The sequence below is a fragment of the Salminus brasiliensis genome, chromosome 2, assembly GCF_030463535.1.
Source record: "Salminus brasiliensis chromosome 2, fSalBra1.hap2, whole genome shotgun sequence".
Classification (NCBI taxonomy): Eukaryota; Metazoa; Chordata; class Actinopteri; order Characiformes; family Bryconidae; genus Salminus; species Salminus brasiliensis.
The window spans coordinates 38129938-38135937 of record NC_132879.1 but is presented as its reverse complement, the minus strand read 5'-3'; positions in this window follow the sequence as shown (position 1 = coordinate 38135937).

Sequence of the window (6000 nt, the reverse complement as noted above, 5' to 3'; positions counted from 1 at the left end):
CACTTTAATGGTTGCTATTTTTTGGAAATGCTTTGCCACTACTCCAACTACAAATGGTAATCTCAGGAAAGCTTGCTAAATATAATTAAATTGAGTGAGATGGAAAGAGATCACTCAAATGGTTTCATTGTGAAAAGATGTTCCTTTTATTGTCTCCTTGGGGGCCTTCTTCACCGTGACGGAGGTTTATAGAGTAGAAAGAAAAGAGTCCAGTGTCAGAGTTCACTGTGGTCAGAGCGGCATCATATGTAACAACTGTTCCTACTCTGTAAAATCAGATAACCAGACAGGGGACAATGCTGAGTTGTTGCTGTGTTGGCGTTGCACTGTCCTGTATGTACATATCGTATTTATTGTTTTGTTCTGATTAAATCTATACACACTTGTTTGGTCCTCATGTATCTGTACTGTATTGTTTCTGTTCCATGTTGCACCATAGTCCTGGAGGAACGCAGTTTCACTCCACGGTGTACTTGATAGAATTACACTAAAAGCTTCTTGACTTGACTTGACTTGGAATGAGGGCCACAATGTCAGCACAGTGGTACAGTAGGTAATGTGTGCGCCGCACAGCTCAAGACGCTTGTCCGTGAGGTGTTTGGTGTGTTCCCCCTCTGTCCACAAGGAGATCTCCAGAGTAGTCCAGTTTTCTAACAAAAACGCATGGTAGACATAAACTGGCAATGCTAAATTGCCCCTAGGTGTTAGTGTGTGAGTGGCACCCCATCCAGGAAGTGTTCCTGCCTTGCGACCAATAATTCTGGGTACAATCTGGACCCACAGTGATGGATAAATGGATGATGGCCACAATCAGTCTAAGTGCAATGCGTCTTGCTCCTTTGAGTGGACAGTCATACAATATTAAGATTTCTGTTGAGGGAAAGTCTTGACACTTACAGTTCTTACAATACAAATATACTGTGATTATGCTGTTTGAACAGCTAACATATTCTAGTAATTGCCTTGAAGGGTTCTTCTCAAAAATGTCCAAAAGAACCGTATTATTTCTACAACATGTTCTAAAGGACTGGATAAAGAGGCATTTTTTTTTCTTTTTTACTGTGTAGGTCCCAGTTTTGGCACACTGGATATGACCGAAAGATTCACTGTAATGTTCATAGTTTGTGTGCATTTTTGGCTACATTCAACTACTTTTCTTGATTCTGTCTGATCCGTAGGTGATACATAAGCTGGCAGAGTTCACTTGTTCATAGAGCGATTTTTTTACACATAGAAATGTTTCATGGATTCACATGGCTACCCGATCAGGCAAAATTTAGGGAAGGTTGTTTTCAGATGCAGCCGACCATCAGCAGTTTGCTCCAGTAGCCTGATCTAAACACTGCCTAAATAAGCTCTAAAAACCCAAAACATCTTTCTATACAAACTGACTCAAATGCACAAAGGAATTATCAGTAACATGCTATTTACATATTTACTGACTGAAATACATATACATTTTTAAATATACCCAGAGTCAATTTGCAGGGCAGCAGATCTCTGCTGGAGTCTCCAATAACCTTGAAACATAACATTGAAACTATATGTTAACTTCTAATGTTTGTTGTGTGTCTTGTTTATCAGTGTTTTTTAAGCAAATTAAATGCTGTTTAAAGTCACTTAGCATTAACTGGAAACTTCTAGTTTAGTCTACTACCATTACCATGTATTCAAATCTGAATATATGAATTTTTTAGTGACTGGAAGTCAAGACATGGCATTACACCTCTGGCATACACATTGTCTACATTGACTGTAATATATCTCAATGTTTCACTGCCCTAAACTGACAAAGATTCATCCAGAAGAAGCACTACCAATGGATGAGCATCAGTCTCGTTTAACTCTCTTTGGACATAGCACCTTTTTGTAGCAAAGACATCTGTTGTTTATCAAAATTATGGCTTCTGGCAATATCCAGTTCCATGTAAAGAAGAATGGCATCAATTGTGCTGCCTGTGATGTAATCACGCACACTGTCTTAGCCAAGGACCATAAACACAAGGAGAAACATGTTTGTTTACTGGAGCAGAATAAGTATTATGACAAAATAAGAATAAAAATATTAGGTCCTTGGTACAAGTTTGTTAAACTCTAATGCAGGGTTTGTGAGAAATCCCTACTGCCACCACAAAGTATTCATTCTCATTTAAAAACTGTGTGGTGTTTTTTTCTATATATTTGTTTATGTATACATTTTTGTTTTCATGATTGATAAGTGACACAACATAAATAGAATTTGGGGGTTTTATTTTTGTACAGCCTCATAAAATAATAGAAGTATAAGTTGGCCAAAGCCAAGACATCAACTCCCTGTCAGTGATCATGATTGACTACAGTTGATAGCTTCTTTTTGGACACATAAAAAGGGTTTGTGTGACAAAACTAATTACAATGACTAACACACAGTAGAAGGGGAAAGTGCAGATTTGAAAAAATCTGAGAAGAATGGTTGTGGATTTTAAAAAGTCAGGAATGTCTCTTGGGGCCATTTCTGAACAACTGCAGATTCCAACATGACATATTGTACAATGTTGTAACAGCTTTGCCAAGGTATAGAAGAAGACCCAAACGGTCACCCTTGCATTAAAGGAGATTGATTAAAATAGTAAGAAACAACCCAAGAACCACAAAGGCACATGACTGCCATGAACTGCTGTTGAAATATGGGTGTCATTGTCTGCAGTGAATTGAATTTTACATCCCCATATACAGAGAGACTGTCATCCAATAAAGTAACCCCTGCCCCAAAATCAACACCTTTAATCTCGACTAAAGTTTGCAGCTGACTACATGGGCAAAGAAAAAGCCTTCTAGAGTAAAGTTTTAAGGTCAGATGAGATAAAGATATTTGGAGGAGTTAAGGTGAGACATTCAAGAACACTATACTTACTGTTAAGCATGGTGGTGGTAGCAAAATGCTCTAGGTTTGCTGGTTTACTGCCTGTGGAATTGGAAGTAAATGAAATAATGAAGAAGAGCTACCTTTAAATTCATCAGCATAATCCTATTAAAAATATTTGTACTGTGCCAAAAAAAAAAACAACCAATTTAGTTTGTGGCATCACTGACGATCCAACACAAAAAAACGTGTAAATATACGCTTAAGTAAATGGAACCAACTGCAGCTTAATGGCAGTAAAACTATGGGGAGGGATGTTAACTTCAGGTCTTCAAGTACCTGGGTGTTCACTTGGATGGGCTGGAGTTCTGTCCAGGCAGTGACATTTTTCCAGTCTGTTGTTGCAGGAGCAATCTGCTATGCAGACAAATGAAGGCTGGTTGTGTTGGAGTAAAGTTGAACTTTTTGGAGGTTGAATTGGGCAGAATTGGGGACTTTTAATAAGCTGCCAGCCATTTTGGACAATACCTCATTTCCATTGTGGCGGAATGAGACAGTTACACACAACACAATGTGAGATCATTCTTACCCAATACTGCTGTACTGCATTTAAGTACATATTAAGTGCAGTACTGCTCTAAAATGAGTCTGTGTACAAAAGGTACTGACTGAACTGTGCTGTATTTATGAAATGCTAGTTATCACATTTTGTTATTGATATTAGACTCTCACTTTCATTATATAATGTAGCTGATACTCTAAGTATCTCCTATACATCTCTTCAATTTAGCTCTATTATCATATCTGCTTACTATTTATTTATGTGCAATTATATGCATCGCTGCTGCAAAACTGTAATTTCCTTTGGGATCAGTACAGCACTATCTATATACACAAGCAATTTATTAAGAAGACCAATACACCTACTCATACATGCAATTTGCTAGATCAGACCATGCCTTTAACTTACGATGAATCCTCCCTCTGATTTGTGGAGTCTGGAATGACAGATGACTGGTTTAAAAGGCAAGATAAAGACAGAATTTATAGGATGTTAGATCAGGAAGGACAGGCTTCAGACATTTAGTTTAGCTGGGTTATATTAGTTATTTATTTAATTCTAATGATCTTATCAGCCAATCATGTGGCAAGCAATTGTGTGGTAAAATCATGCAGACACAGGAAAGCAGCTTCAGGTAATGTTCGCATCAACCTTCATGTGATCTCAGTGAAAATTAAACATGCATTGACTGTTGTCATCAGATGGACAGGTTTGAGTATTTCTCTAACTGCTGATCTATTTAACAGTCTCTACAGTTCACTGAAAATGACGCAAATAAAGAGAAAACCAGACCAGACTGGTTCAAGCTGACGCAAAGGCTACAGTAACTCAGATAACCACTCTGTACAACTATGGTGAACAGAAAAGCATTGCAGAATGCACAACACATTGAACCATAAGGCAGGTGGGTTTCAACAGCAGAAGGCTACAGTGGGTCCCACCTCTGGTTCGTCTAGAACAAAAAGGGGGCAGTAAGCTTGGAAAAATGTAGGCTGGCCAGATGAATCTCCATTTCTGCTGCAGCACATTGATCATAGGGTCAGAATTTGGTGGCAGCAGCGTAAGCATCCATGGTTTCATATTGTAACATATGAGCTTGTCCGTTCCTAACTTGAGAATTGCTATTTTACTTGATTATATGTTAAATGATTGCAGTTTTTACTCTGAAACAAAAAAGATACGTATTTTTTACTTGAGTTTATTTCAAGCTTCTTGATCTTTTTGAACATTCTGTGTAATCTATCCTGGGATGCATGTTGAACCTTTTATTTTAAATGGAAAATCAGGACCCTGTTTGGTTATTATGCTGTAGAGAGAATATGAATTTGGCTAAATAACCAAAATAAATAAAGACTGAATGACTTAAACAGTTTTGTTTGCCAGTGAGTCCACATTGCTGAGGCATTTGGTGCATTGTTGAGCTGAAAAGGATGACCAGGGAGGCCACTAGTCTGCCGGTGAAAGTATTAATGTCGCACCCAGTCACCTTCAAGCTCTCTTAAGGCACTTTAAAGCCAACGAACAAAGAGGTGGCCTGTGCTCTGCCCTTTAAGATTTGAGGAAATGAGTGTAAACTAGCATGTGATAGAGATTTAATGCACCATACATTCCCTTGTGGTGGTGTGACTCAACCTGGCTGGCCAATTGCATGGAAAACCATTATTAATAGGTTATTACTTACTGATGGTTCAAAGGAGACTGCTGGCTACAATTTTGCCAGGCATTACAGTCTAGGGTAGGCTACGGTATTTGAGAACGTGAAAAGCTTTTGGGTCCAATCCAATGAGGAAACCCTTCTGTCCATAACTCCAGTGTCCATAACTTTTTGCAGAATTTTAAGTTAGAGCTCATCTATAACAGGTTTGGCCAGACTCTTCAAAGGGGAGTTTATTATTTATAGGCGTTTTAGCTCTGTATGTTGTATGCACAGACGTCATAAATTATATTAAGGGAGATGCTTGCAGTGAATTAACTTGTCAACTCTGGACCCTCAAGCATTTACATAGCTATGCTCACAATAATCCTGCTGTAAGAAATATATCACAGTACTGTTCTAGCAGTCAGAGGCTTCTGTGCAAAGAGTTCTCAGTTGGCAATTGTGTTGCTATTATGAATCCTAAAATGTACATGCAGGAGAGTAAGCTGGAAATGTTCTAGAAAGCACCACAGATTGGGAATTTGCAAGTTTACTCAAACATATTGATGCATGAAAAATAAAAACTACTATGTTTACTCTGGTAAACATACAGTACTGTGTAATATTCTGTTCAGACTTGTTAATTGTTTAAAAGTATATCCTTGTATTTTTTCAGTAACCACATTGAATGTTGATTCCTCCCAAGAAAGGATAAAGGATAAAGGATAAAGGTGCACGTATTCGTCACTGTACAGTGTGGACTGTACAGCGAAATGTGTCCTCCGCATTTAACCCATCTGGTAGTGAACACACACTCACACACACACACGTGTTAGGGGCAGTGAGTACACACACACACCCAGAGCGGTGGGCAGCCAACTCCAGCGCCCGGGGAGCAGAGAGGGTAAAGGGCCTTGCTCAAGGGCCCAACACTGGCAGCTTGCCGAGCCCGGGAATCGA